Genomic DNA, 22,450 nt, shown 5'->3' on the forward strand with positions numbered 1-22,450 from the left:
TATATTGGTAATCCTCTGAGTTCCAGTGTTAGTTTTTTATGTAAAAGAGTTTGTACTTTTGGCATTTCCATTCACTGCTTTCCCAGCATCCTTATTAAATTTACAATGAGGGTAAATAGTTTAACTGTTCTATGGAATCCATATTCTAGAATATTACACAGTGACAAAAAGAACAGACTACTGAGACACAAACTGTATGGGTCTTGGGTATTAAGCTATGCTGAAAAAGCCATTTGTAATTATGAAATGACAAAATTATAGAGATGAAAAAGAGATTAGTGGTTACCAGAGGCCAGAAAGAGGGAGGGAGGGAGGGAGGGAGGGAGGGAGGGAGGGAGGGAGGGAGGGAGGGAGGGAGGGGCAGCTACTAAAGGGTTAGTGCCAGGATGCTTGTAATAGAACTGTGCTATAGCTTGACAGTGGTGACAGTCACAAAAATCTACATGTTATAAAACTGTATTAAAAAAACAAATACACACATATAACATGCACACATGAGTGAATGTAAAACTGGTGAAATCTGAATAGTTGGGTGGATTTTGTTAATGCCAATTTCCTGGTTGTGATATTGTACTGTAGTCATTCATGCAAAATTTACTGTCGAAATAGGAAACTTGATTGAAGGCTACACAGGGTCTCTCTTTGTTATTTCTTACAAAGGCTTGTGAATCTATAATTATCTCCAGAGATTTTTATAAAAGCATTTCAATGAGCATTTTAGGATTGCAGTTGCATCTTATAGCAATTAAGTATCAAATAAGGAAATTATTTCTTCAGAATCATAGGAGAGAATGATGCTCAGCTGTTTTCAAACCTAACTTGGCTGTGTTCATAATATTTCCTAATATTTCTACTTTGAGGACTGTTCCCAAAGATATATTTGCTCCTTCATCTGGCCTGAGTCATCTATACTATAGCAGAAAGCTGTTAATCCAACATTCTATTAGACTAAGAACTTTATTTAAATTTTGAGAGAGTTGCTTTATATTTATAGTTATTTATTTTCTCTTTTTTTAATTTAAAAAATTTTTATTTTAAATGCTCCCCTCTTATTCTGGTCAGAGTTTCTAGACACTAAAACAGCTTCCAAAAATAGAAACAGCATGAATTTCTAATATAAAACAGTAAAATGAGTAAACAAAATGTGATTTGGCTGTTCTTCCCCTTAAAAGTGGGAGTGTTCTAGAGTTCTGTATATTAATATATTAATATATATGGCAAACATGTGGCATGTGTACTGCTAGTCTCTGTTTCTGAGTCTATAACAAATACCACACTTAATTTTTTAGAGAGCGTAAATTTTCCTCAGAATCCTTCTTAACATAATACTTCAGATAGCCATTAACAGTAAGTTGCCATTGACACAAGATGGAGCCCCAGAGTCAGCATTTATGTGCCAGTTATCTTTCTAGAGGATTGATTTTCCAGGGTCCTCTATCTCCTGTTCATGGCAAATAACAAGGATTTTATGCATTACCATTTTACTTCCTCCCCAAGCTTCACCTCATGTAAGTGTGATTCATATACTTACTGAAATGCTTTTATCTTTCATAAATAAAAATTCCCCATATTAAGTATTTTTGTATTTAAATACAACCTTCCTTAAAAAGTAGTGCCAGATGCAGCTGGTAAATTGTGAACATATTTTAATTCCTTTATAGTTCAAGCAGAAACACATCACAACTGGAGGGAAAAGTAAGTTCTCTTAGGCATGTGTATATTTTTTAAAATATTTGCCCCCTTTTGAAATAATCCATCCTGGCGTCCTTCAGTATCAAAGATTATTGAAAGACAGATGCTGACACCAGTGACTTTTGATGATAATGGTGCCTTTAATCTAGAAGAAAGAGGGAAATGGGTGATTTAAATTTATTTTCTTTACATGAACTCTATCCAGACTAGTATAAGCAGTAAAAACTAACAAATCATAGAATTATTTACTTGAAAGAGATAATTCAAATAGTTCAGCTCTCTCCTGAATGCCTACTATGTGCTAAGGCCATGGTTCCCAAACTGTGTGCCAAGGCACACCAGGGTACCATGGCTGGCTACCATGGAATACTTTAAATTTTCAAGGGAAGCAGTAATGTCTGTCAGACACCAAACAAGCTCAATTACTTCACACTTTCAGTCTTAGACCATGCCACATTCCTTCAGATGATTCATATCTTTGCAAAGCTGGGTTCTGGATGGTTACTGTGATGAAAAATAAGTGTAGCATGAAAATCTATGAGACAGAAAATTAAGGAGGCAGTGTTCTGTGCAGGGCCCAACAAGCACACACATCCCATTAGTAAGTAATTGTGGTTATTTACAAATACAATAAAATAGTTAATTTTTTTCCCCTCAATTTATGTGTATCCCCCCCCCCCATATAACTACTAAGTTGTTAAGGACAAAAGAATACCCAAGCTATTTGTACCTGACTACTTAATAAATTAAACTGTTAGGTATTTCTATTTTGTGTAAAGATTACTTAGACAAAAAATGGGTCTGGAAACCTCTGCCCTAGGGCTTTGGGGAACATATTTAGCGCATGTTATCTCATTTATTCCTCATGAAATTCCATAAAGTAGGTGTGCTCAGCCTAATTTTATACCCAAAGAAATAAAGACTCACAGAGTTTTAGTGACTTGTCAAAATCTGTAAGTGACTGAGGCTGCAGGGGCTAAGTGACTTGCCTAAAAATTCATAGCAAATCAGAGGCAGAACTGAAACAAAATCCTGGCATCCTGCTTCCCCTCCAGGATGCCTTTTACAAAGCCATGCTTTCTCTCCAAATCCTCATTTGTCTTCTTCCTTCCAAGTTTGAATTTATAATATAAAGAAGTGGTCTTCTATTCTCTCTATCTTATTTAACTACGAGAATATTTGTCCTGATTTAATTGCTGCCCTTCTGGATTTTGAGTATGTGAGAAAAATGTACAAGAAATTATGGTGTGGGGATTTGTGTTCAATCTGAATAAACACTAAAGCAATATAAAAACAACTTTCGGCTTCTGTAACCAAGGAGACCCTGAGGTCTTTCAGAGGACATTGTCCTCTTCTCGGGTTTCCTGTAGTTAAATGGCTGATCCTGTCTTTCAGGGAATTGGACACTTGGGATTTGTTTTCAACCTGGTGAGCTCCAATTTAACACTGAAGAGAGTCTGGATTTTTCCTGTCAGCCCTCACAGGAGCCATCCCAGATACCATCTTTTTAGCCCAGAGGGACAGGCGATATTTAAATCCAAGGTCCCGTGAATACTGATAGAACCTTCACAAGATTTGACACATTGGCCTCTATTGTGATGGGTATTTAAAACAGCTTTCCCAGAGCTTCAGTGAGCTTTTGCTTTGCCTTTGTTCAGTGGCATTTAACATGCAGTCTAATGAACAGCATGCTTAACAGTCAGTCTTTGTGCCTTTGGATTCTTTTCAATATATAGAAATTTAATTTTTTTAAAAAGTTGCATTACAAACCGGTGTGATTATGACTCACATCAAGACCAAAACTTGTTTTAAAGATTTAATCTTTCTTTGATTTTAATAGCTATAATTTGTTCAGATATTTATCAAATATATATTATTTACCAGTCATTCTGCCAGAAACGAGATGCAAAGGAGGAGCAAGCAGAGAGGCCCTCTCCTATAAATGGAAGTCATAAAAATGAAAAGTTATACTCATGAGGTAGTTGCAATAGGAGCATTAATAATAAGGCAATAATAATAATAAGTCGTTCACAAGTTCCGATGTTTGAAAGACTCACCAGTTCTATGTAGATGATGCAGCTTTTACAAAGGAGGTCACGATTACGTTTTATCCTGAAGCTCGAGTAGTTTTGCTGGGTGAACATGGTGAGAAAGGGAATTCAAAGCAGAAAAAAGAGTGTACTCAGAAGCCAAGGGCTGAAATGTTGGGTTATTTAGGGAGCATGCAAGTAGTTGAGTATTCCTGGGCTGTGGAGTGGTACAGGGAGGGAAACAGGAGATAAAGCCTATGAGTAGATGAGATTGTCATGATGAATGGTCTTGTATACCAGGCAAGGAAGGGTATGTATTTATGAGAAGAACTGATGGATTTTAGTCAGGGGCATGACATGATCAGATTTGCAGATTTGGATAAACCACTCTGCTAATAGTGTAGAGAATATCTTGGGATAGGTAAGAAACCCAGAACAGGAAGACTTACTCCAGGGTCTTGCTGCCCCTCGGGGATAACTGTGAACACCACTTTCCCTGATAGGACACAAATAACTGGGCTGGATTTATACTCAGGCCTTATTGGAAATTGCATTTTAGAGTAAGTCTGTGAGATGTATTTAAACATTATTAAAAGTAATTTTTTAAAGAGCTTTATGGACCAACTTTACCAACTTGAACTTGCTCAAGGCTTTGTCTTGTTTAGACTCAGTGAGCATTCTCTGCATGACTGGATCTAGTGCCTTCACTAGTGCCTCACCTGGAAGGCCACAAGGTATGGAAAGTGGAAAGTGCATGGGCGCATAGAGTCTCATAGTCTTGAGCTAGAACACCATCTATCTTGTCTTTTTTTTTTTTTTTCCAGTGACTTTGTAACTCCCCTAAGCTTCAATTTTCTTTTTTGTAAAAGGCCAATAATAACTAATATTTCATAATGGTGAGGATTATCTGATGTTATTTGATCTTGTATAGAGTACAGTGCCTAAGGTACAGTAGTTGCTACACAACATATTTCAGATGTTATATTAAGAAATTCAGGCAGCTCTCTCCACACTTGCAACGTTCTCTTTGCAGCATTCTCCTTTATGAGGCTTCAGAAACATGAACAGTCTTTCAGTGTGACAGAGCAAAAAGCTCTTCCTCCTATGTCCACCTTTCAGATACCAAGATCCGCCAGGGTTCAGCTCTTTCCCTGACTTTCTTCTCAAGAGGCATCATAGCATAGTTTAAGATTGGCAGTCAGACTTCCAACTTCCTATAGCCCCTCTGCCGCTACTATGGGACCTTATTTAACTTCTCTGGGCCTTGAATTTTTTATTTTAAATAAGGGCACTATGGCCTATCTCATATGGTTGTTGTAAAGATCAACAGGTACTCGTTTCAGGATTGCTCTCATCTACCATGGTGGTCCAAGCACTACTTATATTCTGACACTCTTATCCCTGAGCTTCAGAATGATATACCCAAATGCCAACTGGATATTTCCTTATGCATATCCCTCTAGCATCTGAAAATTAACAGGTCAACAGTTCAACTCCCCCTTAAACTTATTCTCCTGGTTTCCTTACTTATTCACCTGCACAATACATGGCACCATTATTTATCATATTTGCTTAAAATAGAAATCTGTAAGTCTATCCTCTGCCTCCTTTCAATAGGGTCACGGTAATTTTAGCTTGTAATTTTCCTTTTTGATATTATCCCCTCATTTCCACTCCAGCTGTTATTGGCAGCATCCTCTTACTTGGATAATTATAAAGTCTCTTCCATTTGGTCTTCAGGCCTTTAGTCTTCCCTCCGCCCCCCCCCCATCAAATCTTTCCTCCACATGGTCACCAAAGTTTACTCTCAAATAATACATCTAATGATATCAATTCCTGTTTAAAACCCTTTCGTCGCTTTTCATTGCCTCCAGGATAAAGTCAAAACTATTTAACAGATGATATAAAAATTGTCATGACATTGACCACTTTTTTCAGCCTATTTTCTGGTTTTCTTTATATTCCAGTTGCTCTGAATTGCTTTTAGACTCCTGTACACACCATGCCATTTCTTACCTCCATGTCTGTCTTTATTTGGTCTCCTGTGCCTGGTATGCCACCTCCTCAGATCTTCTCCCCATCACTAACTTCTACTAACTTACCACTACCACCACCATCACCCTAGCAAACCTGGATACTGGAGGGGTACCTCTAAATACAGTACAATGTGACAAGAGTCAAGATCTCTTTGTAGCTCTCTCTTTGCCTTCCCAAGCCCAGGCAGCAGGGCCTGGTCCTCACTAAATGCTTCCTGAACTGAGCTATCATATGAATTGTTAGTACCACTGACATTTCCTTGGTGGTGTTTTGTTTTTTTTTAGCAGGAATTGTTTAGATGGTATGACTTTCTGCAGCTCCTCTAACACTACCTAGCCTCCTGGGACAGTGTGTAGCAAACACTATTTGCATGATAACAGCTTATTCACTTAGATTCTTACCATTGGCAACCTGATTTAGTGTTCCAACCTTTCTCTACCAGTGAGTTTCCTCAGCATGAACACAAAGGGAGTGCTTGGCCTTTAGGAGCACAAATGTTAGTCCTGCTCAAAAGAAGTAAAAAGATACTGCTAAAAGCAAGTTCTATACTTTTTAAACAAATCTCACACAGATTTCTCTTTTCACTATTTTTGTCAGGGTTTTGTTTTTTGTTTTGTTTTTGATTGTGTGTAGATAGAATTCTAAAATCCACAATTGGAAGGAAGCTAAAAGATCTAGTACAGTGTTTTCAAAATAATTTTTTACCCTGTCCCCCACATTAATAAAGCATGTTACATTGGACTCAGACATATACATGTATGTATATACATAGATTAAAATTGAAGTATTTTACAAAGAAAAAACAAAGCAAAACACCTAGTCTTCCTCTTTGAGAGGCACTGTATTGTCTACTCTATTTCATTTTTTAAATGCTTGTCAAAACCCAGTAAACTGTTTTCCTGACCCACTAATCAGTGAGTACCTGTAGTTTGAAGAATACTGATCTAGTTCAACATCCATACTGATGTAGAAAGCCTTGAAATAACAGATTGATAAAACAGTGTTTCTGATTAGTGCAGAAACATTCTCTTTCTCTGTAAATGCCACCTTCTGGATGCTATGTTCCAAGCATGTCTGTGTAATTCCTCTACAAACAGGCCAAGGAGCTCCTGGGGTCAGGTGAACATAGAGGAGACTTGATTGAACTGAAAATCAGAGGTCCGGAGAAACTGGAATCACAGCATCGCAGACCTCAGGGAGCTTCTACTAGAGGGACGTGAAAGTCCAAATAGACCTGAAGGGCTCAAAGCTGGGGTCGTAGAAGAAAACTTGCCATAGGGTTTTAGGGCTTTTAGATTTTGCTCATGTGACCTGAGCTTCCCAGATACTGCGCTATGGACTAGCTACATCAGAATCACCTGGGAAATTTTTTAATGTATAATTTCCTTGGCCTCAACCCTAGACTTCTGAGCACTGGAGCAAGGACTGGGAATATAAACATTTTAAAAATTCCCTGTGTGACCTGTGTGTGTGACCATGGCTGGAATCTCTGACATGGGCTTTATGAACCCCAGCTCTTCTTCCAGAGAATAGTCATACAGTTTGCCTCCCTGTCATGATTGTTATGGAGAAGAAATGAAATAGTGTAAAAACAGCCAAAGCCCTCCAGATGCAACACATCAGCATGAAGGTCTTCCAGTCTTTCCCGTCAATCTAGGTAAATTAGCATTGTTTTTCCTGAATTTTGAAATTCCACAGTCAACTGCAAAGTCATATGTTTAGACTCAGCACAACTAACAAACCCAAATGGCCAAAGTATAGAACCGAAAGTAGCATGAATATGTAAAAAGAGGTTCTTTTCTTGTAATTCATTTGAATATTTTGCTTGTGATAACACCAGAAATTTCCTAGAACTTAAAAAAATTTACATAAATTTTTAGAAGTGTGAACAAAATTACACCCTCAATTAAAACCGGCCTTTCTGAAATAAAATAACGAGCTACAGTTATTTCCTGTGGAAAACAGTTGCATTTGTGTGTTACTTGCCTTTTCCCCTTTCACAAATGTATGTTAGAAGGAAGATATGAGAAAATTCACCTTATATTCAATTGTAGGTGAAGCCTAAATGAATGAGTCCTAAAATACATGATGTTAAGCTAATGTTATTTGATAATGGTTTGTCTCGGAAAATGAGGTGGGAATAGAGTGTTCAATCTTCGAGAAGGTATTAAAGGTTTTCCAGGCTATTTATGAAAACATCTTAAGTTTTTTCATGGTGCTTTACAAGTAAAGATTTTTATTCACTAATATAGGAATATAATAGGATTTATATGCAAAATCACAACCTATGTAGGGTTTATATATTAAATCCCATTTCTAAGTGAGTGTATTCATAGACTGTGCTTGGTGGCCCACAAAAGTTAAATTTCCATTTTTAAAATGAGCAACTAACTCTTTTGCAATGGTTGAAGACATAATAAAGAGACTTTTAAAACTGAAACTAAAGGGCTGGAATTAGAATATTCACTTGTATGGTTTCTGATAGAGCATTTTCAGTGTACAGGTGTGCATGCAAAGGAAGCAGCAGTCACACAAACCACACTGTCCTCGAGGTGTGAAACATACTGAGAGACCTTTTATTAAAAACTCAATATAAATTTTCAGGGTAGGAAAACCTTATTAGGCAAAATCTTTAAGGTAGGCTCTAGAAAGGAAGGAAAAATGAAGTAGAAAAAGAGAGCAAGATTATTATCTCCAATCCACCTATATCTAAATAATTACTTTCCAGCTCTCCCAATATCTTAATAAGAAAAGTGGCTGTGGAGTATTTTTTTAAATTTTCTGCAGCTAGACACAGTGGACAGCAGCTGCTTCAGCCTCAGGTGAGTGCTGGAGTGTGCTGCTGTGGCGAATGCAGGAGAACCGGAAAGGAGCCAAGGATGTCCCCCTCCCTTTATTGCACGACTGCAAGAGAGTAGCAGCGCAGCGCCATGTGGGCCAACACTCTGCATGTCCTCTTTGCATGTAATACCTTACCTGGCTTCATGAGAGCCTGGTGAGATAGCTGGAATCTGTCCCTGGAAAGCTATCTCCGAGGTAAGCCAAATATGATGAGATGTGAAAGATGGGCAAGTGCTGGGAAAGAAGCCGCTGCAGATCAAAGAAGTTACTAGCACTATAACGCCTGCTCCTTGGCTTTATTCCCAGGGCTCTGAATTTCATGTCAGTATAGCAGAATAGTCTGTGCAGGAAAACTGCTAGGATCTAGAAACGGAAAGGTTCTGCCATGCTAAATGAAGAAAAAGCCCCCATTTCTGTCACCGAGGCCTCAGACAGTGGAATTCACCCACTGAAGAACGCAGCATAGTGTTAGGTCGAACCAAAAGAAATGACCAGAATAGCCAAAATGGTCAAATATGAACAATTTTACACAGTACAACTTAAAAAGACAATTTTCTGTTTCTGGCTTAAACCTGAATCAGCGACTGCTCTACCACTGCTTGGTTGTATGATCTTGACCAAGTCCATTTCATTTTCCCTGAGCCCATTTCCCCATCTGTGACAAAACAATGCTTTTCCCACCAAAGGGCAGCTCGGAGGATCAAAATGTGTGATTGTGGTGAATATCTAATTCACAAGTCATCACTACTGTGTAACTAAGTGTGAATTACCGAGTTCAGTCAGCCATGGTTAACTGGTTGCATAATCTGAGTCATTTGAGTCTTCCCTCATCAACCTTTAGCCTCTTATTTCTATCTATGAGTCATCTTGGGTTCTTCCCACCTCTCAATCCAACATCCAGTCAGTCACTCAATTTTTCCTGTTATCACCTAAATAATTCCTTAATCCACTCTTTTTGTTTTCATTCCCATAACACTGCCCAGTTTCAGGCCCCCATCATATCTCTAGACAAGATTGTTGCAATGGTCTCTAAACTGGGTCTCCCTGCTTAGCCTTCGCTTCTCACTCCATCTTCCCTGCTGCATACAAATCTAAAAATGCATATAAATGCTTTGCTAAAAACCTACATTTTCTTCCTAATAGCCTAAGGAATGAAGTTTTAGTTACTTGGTCTGGCATAAAGGGCCCCCCATGACCTGATCCTTGCCAACCTTTTCAGTCGCATCTCCTGTCACTGTCTTCTTACTTAGTTTTAGTAACAAATAGCAAATTGCTTTTAGTTGTTCATGTCGTCTATTTCACCCTTCTGTGCCTATGTTTGTGTGGGTTTCTCTGTCTAGAATGCTCAGCCCACATTTCTGTTCCCACTAGACTCTTACTCATAATTGCATGACTCATATTATGCATGTCAGATGGGACTTTTCCTTGAGTTCCCTCCCCCCCCAGGTTAGGGTGGGTGCCTTTCCTCTCTTTTCTCACAGACTAACTACTGCACATAAATATACACAAATATCATGCTGTATTTTAAATTTACTTTTATAAACCTGTCTTTCCAACTCAGCAGTACTCCTCAAAGGCAGGAGCTCTACCTTATTTATCTCTGTAGTCCAATGTCTAGAATAATGTTCAACGTATAGTAGGTGCTCAGTAAGCATTTGCCAGAAGTTTTCAGGTTGGTTACATGAGGCAGTTACCAAGGGAGAAACCAGAGTCAGTTTTGAGCATGACTTTGGAAGACATCATCTAGGTAGACACTAAAGGCTTTCTTATCTGACTACACAATTGCTCTTTGGCAGTGGTTCCCCAGGTGGAGCCCCATGGGCAGGGCTTCCTGGACACACAGGCCCCATACAGGCTGCTTACTTCATTTTAGTTACCTTTCCTAAGAGGTAGAGAAATGAAAGGAGATGTAGAAATGGGAAGCTGTCAAAGAACGCTAAAGAGATGTTACACCTCTAAAGAATTGTAATGTGGCCTTGTTTTCAACCTGGATACTTTTTATGGAGATACTTTTAGAAATTTAAGGAGACTGGTGCCATGGTCAGTCTACGGGACTATGTTTTAATGGGATGTGGGGAAAGGCACTCAGTCTAGATTGTCACAAAACTACTGTGTTACCTGGTGTGTCCCAGAGCTCTTAACAAATGTAACAAAACAATGACTCATGACCCCTTTATACCCCCAAACAAGCTGATATTCCTGCCATGACAGTTCATAAAGGCTTTTACTTTTATCTAGAAAGAAATACAGATGAAGGCTAATTTGTGTCTGAGAGTGAATGGAAAGAGGATATGGAGTTTCATCATTACCGCCTAATACCACTGATTGTCTCTGAGGTTCAGTTAACCATGTCTTGAGAGAAAAGGCAGTGCAGTAGTCCCCCCTTGTATTCAGTTTCACTTTCCACGGTTTCAAGTTACTCCCAGTCAACTGTCGTCCAAAAAGATTAAGTGGAAAATTTCAGAAATAAACAATACCTAAGTTTTAAATTTTGCACCATTCTGAGTAGAGTGATGAAATCTCGCGCTGTCCCGCTCCCTCGCTTGCTTTGTCCAGCATGTGGACGCTGTATATGCTGCCCCTACCCACCCACTAGCCACTTAGTAGCCGTCTGGGTTATCACATCAGTTATCAGAGAGAGAGAGGGAGAGACCACATTCACATAACTTTTACTACAGTATATTGTTATAATTGTTCCTTTTTACTGTTAATTATAGTTGTTAATCTCTTATAGTGCCTAATTTATAAATTGAATGTTATCATAGGTATGTATATACAAGAAAAAACAGCATATATAGGATTCAGTACTCTCCACAGTTTCAGGCATCCACTAGGTAGGGATGGGTCTTGAAACCTATTTCCTGTGGACAAGGGGGACTAATGTTTGAGTCTGAATGCTCTCAGATGGAGGCCAAGTCCTCCAGGTAAGGTTTCAGTTGCTTTGTAGCTCAGCCAAAACCATGTGACCTTAGTATTGGAATTCACCTGAGTATTCTAGGAGGTGTAGGTCATATTTTTCCTCCATGCCTATTTGTATCTGAGAAATTTTGAGGTCTCTCAGACATAGATAATTGCAAGATACTGGAAGCATGGAGTTAGATCTCAGGTTTTTTACTAAATATATTAAAAAGCATTATATAGTAGGAAAATATTAGACTTAGAGTGAGACACAAATATATTTAAGTATTAGTGCAATTTATTAACCATAGGGTCTTATATGAGTTATATAATCTCTTAGATCCTTTAGCTACCTAAATGTAAAAAGTGGGTGTATGGTAGCTACCCAGCAGGATTGATTTATGGATTAAATGAGATGAAATATGTGAGAGGGCCTAACATTGTGATTAGCGCACATAGGAATTACTGTTATTTTGTCTTGCATTATCATTGCTAGTGACCAAGCTCCTTAGTTTTCTATTTCTGCTTCTGAAATAACTAGGGTGTTTTTTTTTCCTCCTCTACTCAGTTTTAAAAGCTGCAGTTCCAGCACAACACTGGCTGTTTGTAATTGAAACAGATGGATGACTAGACCAGCCAGAAGAAAAATAGGGAGGTTCCATGAGCGGGACATGGCAGAAGACTTGGCTGATTGACTGTAATTTAGAGCATCCATCATCATGGGTCCAGGGACAGACACTGAATTCTAAGCTTGACTCAAGCTCTGATTCCTTCTGAGGTGTTAAGGAACTCATTTAATTTCTGGTGAACATTCACCATAATGCCCGGCATGAGTGGGTTGCCTCTATCAAGATCATTATACACTATTGTTACACATTAATGCCAAAAAAAAATAATTGAGTTCGTACAGAGAAAGGGACTTAACTTGGGGTCCGTGATACATTTAGACAGTGCACAGGGGCTGGTAGATATATGTGAGTGTCAATATTTTATGGGGAGAGGATCCATAGCTTTTATTAGATTTTCAATGGAGCCGGTGGCCAAAATGAAAAGGCACTGCTACATAGTAAAAGACCGTATTTGTTATAGCTAGAGAGACCATTTTCGTGAGTATGTTTTTCCTGGAATTCTAAAACACATGCCCTGATGAAAACAGGATTGGAGCCATGTATTGTTTCTGTGAACTGTACTATCTTGTAATGAGGTTTTTACTACATTTATTTCTCAACAGAATTCAAGCAGTCTTTTATTTTATGAAATATGTTTGAGTTTATAATACTCTTCTAACAATGAACTTTCCCCATCATTCTCTCATATTCCATAAATAAAGTACTGTTTGGTTATCTCAAATGACAAGTTCCTTTAGGATGAGGGACTAAGTCTTGAAGTTTTATCACACTACAGTGGCTAGGTAGCCTAGCATCCTTGATATGCACTACTTATAAAGAAAACCTGATCAATACTGAAGAGTACTCTTAAGTAGATATGAAACAGCAAGCTGACTGTTTCGAGCAAGGCCTCCCATTAGGTACAGCTGAGTGGTACAGGGTGCACCGTAGTGATGGGGTGGGTTTTGCTGGCAACTGATGGCTGAGTGTATTTGAAGTAAAGAAGGTGAACACTGTCACTATTGCTAAAATTAAAACTGGTATTCAGAGATAGAAACGATGTCTTTTCCCTTTCCTTCTGGTTGTGTGGCTGAGTCTGTTCTATCATAGGGGAGCCCTGAAAGACCTAGAGGGATGCACCCCCTCTACTAAGGGACACCCTGTCACAAAGATACCTGATCAATCTCTTCAATTCCTTCAGAGGTGAAACATACTCAACAGGTTAGGACTTGGTAGCAAAGAAAATACTTCGTTCCTACAAACCAATCCCTGATTTAGTTCTTGCTTTTGCTTTTTATTTTCCTGAATTTAAACATCTTTTTTCTATAATAATGCTAGCAAGATAATGGAGTAGCCATATAGAGCAGATATTCCCAGAAGTGCTGGGAAAGGAGACCAGGGAACCATGAGCAGAATCAACTGGAGACCTCGTGAGGGAGTCAGCAAGTACATTGTCAGGGCGCTGAGTGCACCACTCAGCACATATAGGTCAAGGGCACAGGCCTTGGATTCCAACAAATGCGAATATGACTCCTGACCCATCACTCACTGTCTGTTCTGTGCTGGCAAATCATGGACTTTCTCTGAGAGGCCTTCCTCATCTGTAAAGTGGAGATGAGTATACCCACATTACAGTGTGCTGCTGTGAGTCTCAATGAAATAATGCATGAAAAGTCCATAGCAGGCATTGAATAGATGCTAGCTTAAGTCTAGCTTGTCTTATTCCACAGAATTTAATTTTCTGAGAAAAAAAGTTATAATTTTGAATATAAATATATATAAACTGTAATATATATTAGACTTTAAAAATATAGAAAGTGAGGTTTCAATATATGTTTGTTTATTATAGTTATATATGAATGCATATTAATACATATACATATCAATATTCTTATAGTTCTTAAGCAAAGAACATCAAACACAATTTAACCCATTTTTATAGTGAAAGTAACATTTTTGTAAGTACTTAAAACAAATTAGAAAGGGTTTTTTGTGTCTATTATTGTTTAGATAACGGATTAATGCCCTATGCTGTAATTCAATAAAGCTATCAGGCACTGTTGTTACGCATTGTGCTGGTCCCTGGAAGATAAAAGCCCCCATTTTCTGTAGAGTATGATGTCTCATTTCCTCTCTGACAGCTTAATTACTACCTATGTTTAACTTTCCCTCTTTGACCTGTTCTCATTGGTTCCTGCCCTTCTGGTCTGGAAAGATGAATAAGTTTGTTATCTCTGTCTTTAAGACAAGAGGGAGCAGGCAATGAGGGAGTCTGAGATCTCTTCTGTGTTGCATACGCAATGTTAGTACAACTTACTTGTGCACACTCCTGTTGATGCACATGTGGTACTTTCTTTCACTGTTTCTTCTACGTCTTCATTTACTTTGCTATCTTTTGCTATGTACTTATGATGCATGCTCTTATAGAAGTGAAGATTAGCAAGTATTTAATGGATGTTCTTTTCTCAGTGATGGAACAAGTCTTAACTTGAAAGCTTCTGGTTTGGTCATTAATACAAACAAGGATGGAGAAGGTCATTTTTGACACATGCACCTTTGCTTGACTTGGAACCTTTTTCTCAAGTCAGTGAATGTTAACTGACTGTCTGCTGTGTGCAAGGCACTGAATTCAATTCATCGATGGGGCACAAGATGAATAAGTTGGTCCTGTCCTCAAGCAGCTTAAAATCTACAAGAAACAAGAAATAAAAATTATAATATGAGGCAAAATTTGATAAGCTCTGTCAGGAAACTAATACATAGACGACAAACATGCATGCTTGTTTAGGGAATGAGGAGAATTTTTGTTGTGTTACAAAGCAGAATGTTTAAAGAGTAATAGTGACATAAAACTGGAGAAATATGGTAGACCACGTCCTAAGTCACACAAAGTAAGGAGTCCTATCTTCTGGTAACGTCAGAGCAGACTGAATTCTGTTGAAATCACTGAGAGGGGCTCTCCTTAAACCAAATGACAGGTGAACAAGGTGTGTATATGTGTTCAGGTGGCTCCAAAAAAGGAGCTAGAGCTAACCTCAGTTTTCAGAAGAGTTTCAGAGGGGAAATATCTGGGGCAGCCTGACTAGGGTGCTAGCAAACTATTGAATTAAGCATCCAATTTTTCTTGTAAATGTGACTTCCAGGAAGAACAAAATACATTTGTGGAAAGTGCCCCATAATTAGCTTGATCACACTCAGCATTTAGATTTTGGTGTATCTAAGACCCCATTTCAAGTGACTTTTTCTGTGTTGTTCTTTTTTATCATTATTAAAGTCACCTTTTACTTTTATTCTCCCTTTCAGGTTACAGTTTCATAAATTGAAAAGTATTTGTAGAGTACTTAGAAAATTTAATTAAAATGCTAAGCCAAATTTCAGCTTTAAAAGATATTAGTGTTGCTGGAAATGTGATTCAGATTGTTGAGGTAATGCTATTTAGCCAAATAGGGGTTCATGGCACTTTTCCTGACATTTAGAAAGTCATGAGATATATTCAGCATAGAAGTAGAAACAAAACCATACTCAAACCTAAAACTACTCGGTATAGTAGAGCACTACAGGGTAGTTTGTGTTTCTTCCTCTCTCTCTCTCTCTCTCCCCCCATACACACACACACACACACAATGTTTGAAATATAAGATCTATAAATAAAGGGAATAAATGGTCAAATTATTATATGACCATTTAGCCTAAGAAGATACCTGAGGGGATGGCTTATGGTAAATCTGGTTTGTGGTAAATCTGCAAACCTACCAATGGCTCTTTCCATGAGGGTTGACTTGATATTTTCTACCTCCAATGAGAGCAGACTGAAGAAGAGCAGATTTTCATTGCAACTTGATAGATTTGTATTATCTAGCAAGAGTAATTTCATGACAATGAACTTTGTTACTTATTGGAATTTATAGCCAAAGGATAGATGGTGGGTGAATAGGTGGGTAGACAGATGGAAGGATAGATGGATGACCATTATTATTACTATAAATTTTGCAAACAGTATCAATCCACATGCAGCCCACAGACCTTTAAGGCCTCTCAAAAAAACCCAGAGCTAAATTCTGTATTCCCTTTTAAACCTTGTTTTTGTGTATGTTTATCTGATAACTGATTTTTTTAAAAATAACTCCATGTCTATGTATTTTTAACTTTAACCATTTCCACTGGAAGTAGATTTCATGGATTCTTACTAAATAAAGCTAATAGCCTGTGGTGTGTTGGGTCAGCAGCACCATACAAATCCCCTTTCCCCCGTCCACCTCTCTGCTTCCATGTAGTTAGGTTAAAATTAAACCCAAACAATCCTATGTTGGACATGCTCCAGCTTTCTCATTTAATTCACCTTTGAAGAATATAACTGACAGCACTAAAGGTACATGTAGTGACAATTTAGAAATTTTACCAAAGGACTTGCTCCTTTCTCTATGGACGATATATAAAAAGGCAAGGGCATATGAAAAGCACTTATGCTATAGTCCAGTTTGCTTTTTTTTAGATTTATTTGAAAATGGAATGTTTTGAAAATGAGATTTGGTGAATTAAGATTCATTTGAATATTTCTGTTTATGTCTGAAACCAGCGACCATCTGAGCAGGATCGTTAACTTTAGTTCTGTCTGCATGTCACTGACAGTCTGAGGAGGGTCTGGAGGTGGAAGGTGAGAAGAGAATCAGTCAGTGTGGGGGGAGAGAATGACAGAGAGAGAAAGAATAGGAGTGAAACCACTTTACAGAACAACGTTCTCATGGAACAGATCAGATTAATTTCACTAGTGTCTGAAGTGTTCTCCAAGCAAGGCGATGTGTCTTCCCACCAGAATGGGAGCTGGAAGCTCCAAATTCTATATACCACTAACCCAAACAGAAGTAGCACTGGTTTACCTTCACATCAGGCTGGGAAGATCAGCTGATTAAAGTTTGTAATAGACTTGTAATTTTTTTCTGCTACAGGAGATAGTTGTATTTCTTACTGTGAGTCTTTTAATCCCTACTTATCTTTTACGATAGAAGTTAGTAAATTACATTTATTGAAACCAAATTTGGTTTTGTTACTGCTATAGCTGTAATCAAGAAAAGTTTGAGATTTTGAAAATGTGACTATTTTCTAATTTTGATGTGGTATTTTTATTTCTAATTGAATAGAAGTATGGAGATGCTATAACTGCTGATACTAGGCGATGAGTTGCTTTTATGTAATTAGTTAAAATAGTTGATTTCTAGTTGCTCTATAAATCAAACTGCAAGAAAAGCAAAAGAAATCTGTATAAAGTGATGCATAATATATTTTAGGTGTGATTTAAACTTTGCAAAACCTTTTATGATACATAGCTGAGAAAACTGAGATACGGAGAGGTTAAGTAACTTGCCCCAGGAGGTGCTGACGAGATTTGAACCTGTCCTTCGGAGCTCAAGCTGTTTCTTTCTTACAACTACATATGCTTCCCATGGATCTTGCTACTATACTTAAAGTTTAATAGGAGCTTTTTGCCTGATTAAAATTCCCTAATTCCATCCAGCTCCTTTGTTACATTAACACTGGCATAGCAAACACTAAGTTCTTTTTGTGGCAAACCTGTTTCATGGCCATCTTCTCTTTAATAGTTTCTTCCATGTCACCAAAAGGTTAAATATTTATTTTCTTAAAAAGTCATTATTATTTTAGGCCTTAAAGGTCATAACTGCCTTCTAGCCATCTCTGTTTTAGTGCACTGACATGACTCCCATATGTCAGATGTGAACTTCAAAGTGTTATCCATATCAGAACCTTGTGCAATTTAGTACTAGTGGAGTATCACTAAGATGCACATTTCTCCCAATGGGCTTAGCACAGAATGTTGGGGTACCATCTTGTAAAGAGGCTTTGTTCTTGCTAAGTACAGTGATCACCTTTATTTCCTTTGAGTCACATAAAAGTGAAGGTAAAGCATTCAGACCAAAGAACACACACCCACCAGTTTTAAACTATTTTGGTTAGAATTGCAAATACGTAGAGCAACCAATACACATTCGTTAAGTGACTGCCATGTTCCAGCTACAGCTAAACACTGAACTCAGCTTTTCCTATTTCCCGGTACTTATCTTTATTAAGCATCTCCCATACCTTAGGCAGTAGTCTAAGCACTAGAAATCATAAATATCATTAAAAAATCATGGGAGGGACTCGCCTCCATCTTAACTGGTCTTAAATCTGTCTGTAAGATCTTATATAACAAAGAATCTGAATTGGATTAAAGTACCTGTATTTAAAACTTAGAGGAAGAGCCGATAGGCAAAGCATCTTGATCTTTCCTGACAGAAATACATTGAACATCATAATGAATGGATATTACTATTCTAGAGTTGCTGTCAGTATGCTCATTATGCCCAGGACAATTAAATTTGCCTGTTTTTTATTACTGAGACTAAATGTTTGGCCTGCGTTCTTGCAGAAAATAAGTAATTCCATTACATGTGATTCACCTTTGAGTAACCTTCCAAGCTGATGAAGACACAAACTGAAAATTTATATATATTACAGAAATAATCCTTTTAGCAAACATTTATTGGGTCTCCTTATATTTGCTGGGCAGCATAAAACAATTTAAATATGCAAAATACAGTCTTTGTTTTTAAGAAATCTGCAGCCTAATTTTCCTAAAAGTGTCTTCTCAATTAAAAACAAACACCAAGTGTGTGTGTGTGTGTGTGTGTGTGTGTGTGTGTGTGTGTGTGTTGTTTGTTTTTAATAAGAGGGCAAAATGAATTGTGATGACTAACAAAAAGATATTCCAAAGACATGAAGGGCATGGACTCTGGAATCAGGCAGAGGGACTTTGAAATGTGCCTGCCAATTACTACCCTTGTGAACTACCTAGCACCAGTTACTCCTCATGCCCCATGGGGGAGCAGTAGTGGAAGAGGAACCTCCAGTTTCCTCCCTGGAGATAATGATAATAAAATCTAACTTAGGCAAAACCTTAAGCTCATCACTTGAGATGAAAGCACCTTCTACTTTTCTACAAGGTTTGTAAGAGAATTAAATGAGACAACATATACAAAGCAACCAATTCCTGACCAATAAGTAGAGCCTCAGTAATGGTAGCTAGTATTGCAACAATGATATTTCTTTGTAGTGTGTGAGTGTGTGTGTGTGTGTGTGTGACATCGCAGTTGTCAGTTGCTACATTTGTTGCTTTATCTCATCATCTTACAATGTCATATCCAGGACTGCCTATTTTGAAATAAACTTTCCTACCCTCTTAAAAATCAGTCCATTTTTAATTTTGTTGTTGTTCCCAGACTTGACTAGCTTATCCCATAATACCAAAGGAAACTGAAAGAATCTAAATTAAGTGGCGAGAAACTAGAGGCCAGACTTGCTGTGTGGCTTATCTAAGAAGGCAGTTCTGTATGCACACAGGAAGATGTTCTCCGCTCCACAGCTTGGGAGAGAACCCTTCTAGTCCCAATCACCAAAACAGTACACTTTTTCCCTTTAGAATGCTTTCTTTTGATATTGGCAAGGGAAAAGTCACTTCATTTCTCAAAAACACTATTTTCCTCTCCCACTTTTAGTAAAGAATAGTTGACAAAAAATCATGACCCAGCCCAGAAAAAACTACACTGTAGAAAATGACTTTAAATTTTTCAAGGAGTTCTGGAGTCATAAATGAAGACTAATTAGATATAGTGTTTTTTAAGCTTATCAAATGATCATATACAGTGTCTAAAACTTGTTGTCTGTGAGGTCTTTGACCATCATTTTCTTCAAAGAATTTCTTTGAATTTTTAAAATAAACTCTCAAAACACAAGCCCTCACCTCTCCATTCACTATTTCTTAATTATTTACACTGTTACAGAGGTTCCCATTTCCACCACCCCCCTTGCCCACCTCCACCCAGCCCTCACCTCCACCTTCCCTCTGGCCCATTCACTTTTAACACAGATGGTATAATTGTTTCTTCCTGCATCTTCTCAAAGAGCTGCTAAGATATGAATCACTTTTACATATTATAATTTTGTTTGCTTTAGTCTTTCAGAGTTCTCCTCATACTTTCCTAAACTTCCCAAATCTTTTCCACTTTGTAAAAGGGAAGAAGTTTTCAGTGATTTTTATTTATTTTTTATTCACCAATTGGATTTGTTTTGATTTTCTGGAATGTCACTTCTTTGGTGCTTTCCTATATACATTCCATGTATAGCTGTATTCTATGTATGGAAAACATGACTTTCATGTTTAGTTTCAATGAAACTAAAGCTACAGATTAGCATAGCATTCTGTGAACATGTGCAAATTCTTTTATCCTTTATTAGTATTGCCTGATTTGTATAGATTAGAGAGATCAACATCCAAAAAGAATGTAACTTGTATTCAGCTACACAAATAGAAGTGGTCCTGGGAGTGGACTCTATGTCTCCTAAATCCTGATCTAGTGTACTTTTCACTGGAAAATGGACAGTTCGTGATGTTCATGACCTAGTTCATATTGGCTATTGTCCAAACTGGTGGTAAAAAACAGGACAGTCTATGGAAAACTACTATTGCCTGCTCTGTTACTAATTTAATACAAGAATTACTGGAATTTGCATGTATTTTCTGATCTACTTGGTAGGGCATGCTATTTCTTAATCACAATAAAGTTACAGAAAATAAAGTGATTTGAAAACATAAAATGATAAAAATAGCATTTGTTTTATCCGATAAAAACCAGTAGTGATTGGTGTGTGTGTGTGTGTGTGTGTGTGTGTGTGTGTATTATAATCAATATAGCATTCATTGTTAACCCAAAGCTAGATTAGAAGCATGGAGAAGCCAATTTAAGAGACTCAGAAACCCAAGGAAAATTAAAGGAGGAAATGATGATTGTAACTGATATTTTGTCCCTGTAAGGAGATAGGCAATTAGAGGTGAGAAGGAAGAAAGTTTTTAACAATCAAAGTTAAAAATGAATGGGGGAAGGTGTTCCTAAATACTGTGGGTGAGTAGCTTTTTAAATGTCGATAACTTTACCTATAAACCCCTCCTGTGGAGAAAAACGAAGAATACTTTATGTGGGAATTTTGTTTTGTTTTAAAAAACATTGATGTTTTAAAGGCCTAAACGTTTTATATGAAATGACTATGAAAGTGCAAAGTTAGACTGAACCAGGGGCATTTTGGAGATTATATTTGAATAGTACCCTAAAAACAAAATACTGAGTGACTCAGATAATCTGAGCAGTTTGGGCTGACTCACATGTTTTAGAAGAAGGTGTCATCAAATCACTTATTCTGTCAATGTTTTTCCCTTTGTTCCACCTGGTAGTGCCAAGCAAATCCTGAAAGGCAGTGACTTTTCAAAGAAGACTTTCCAAACCACCAGAAAAAAATTTAAGGGTTTGAATATATAGGCATTTAGCATGTTTGAGTAATACTAACATAAGAAACACAAGTCACAGATGTAACTATGGAACATGCAGGAAATGCGAATCTTGAACAAAGCCCTGACAAGGTAAGAATGGAAAAACCAAGACTGGGCTTGTTTATCCAGGATGGAAGTAAAGAGCCTTCTTACCCCAGCACTGCCTGCATGATGCTTCCTGGCAGATATTTTAAATCAATAAATGTTGTCTGGTATTTGTGCTAGGTGTAAAGGACATACAAATATAGAAACCTTGGCCTCTGTCATAGAAAGGCTGACAGCCTATCAGGGAAACTGACACAGGAACTATTAAGTGGAACAGTTTGGTATATTCCAGTACATCTAAGAGCAACATCTGGGGGAAGCACAGAATAGTCATCTTACACCATTAGGACTGAGACATCCTCGCCGAGGAGGTGACATTTGGCGAGGCTTTAAAGGATGAATTAAAGTTCTAAATATCAACAGAATAGGAAAAGCATTTCAACCAGAGTTGAGGACCACAAAGGAAGAAAGATACTGGACTACAGATGTTGGGTTAGATTCAAAGAATGGCTAATACTAATCCAGTCTAGCCCAGAATTGAGGAAATAGAAAAAGAGAAGATGTGGATATGGGATACAAAGATGTGTCAGGTCAGTGTAGCTCTCTTGGTGTGTTTTGCATAATCTGTGTCTTGGAATTATCCAGTTCACAAGAATACATCTTACCTGGAAATTGCTATTCTTCTAAACCTGTAACGTGGTTTCTTGGCAGGGCCAATTTGGGTGATGCATAACAATATTCTAAGAAAAGCTTGCAGTCTTCTCTATACCGTGCCCTGACCTCCTTTCCATTCTTTTACATTCTTATGTTGCTTATGGTGCTAAGAGCTTACAGTGCCAAATCTTTGATAGACATCTGCTGAAAAATATAATAGTGAATTATATACACATACACATGCATACACTTAAATCCAATTGAAAAAA

At 37.7% G+C, this 22,450-nt stretch overlaps 1 protein-coding gene across 1 annotated transcript in view; it reads left to right on the plus strand.

Annotated features, from left to right (window-relative positions):
• Positions 1-22,450, plus strand: part of SGIP1 (SH3GL interacting endocytic adaptor 1) — a 167,034-nt gene that overhangs the window by 53,084 nt on the left and 91,500 nt on the right. The window lies entirely within an intron of this gene.

This window comes from Miniopterus natalensis, chromosome 9 (genome assembly GCF_054644295.1).
Source record: "Miniopterus natalensis isolate mMinNat1 chromosome 9, mMinNat1.hap1, whole genome shotgun sequence".
NCBI lineage: Eukaryota > Metazoa > Chordata > Mammalia > Chiroptera > Miniopteridae > Miniopterus > Miniopterus natalensis.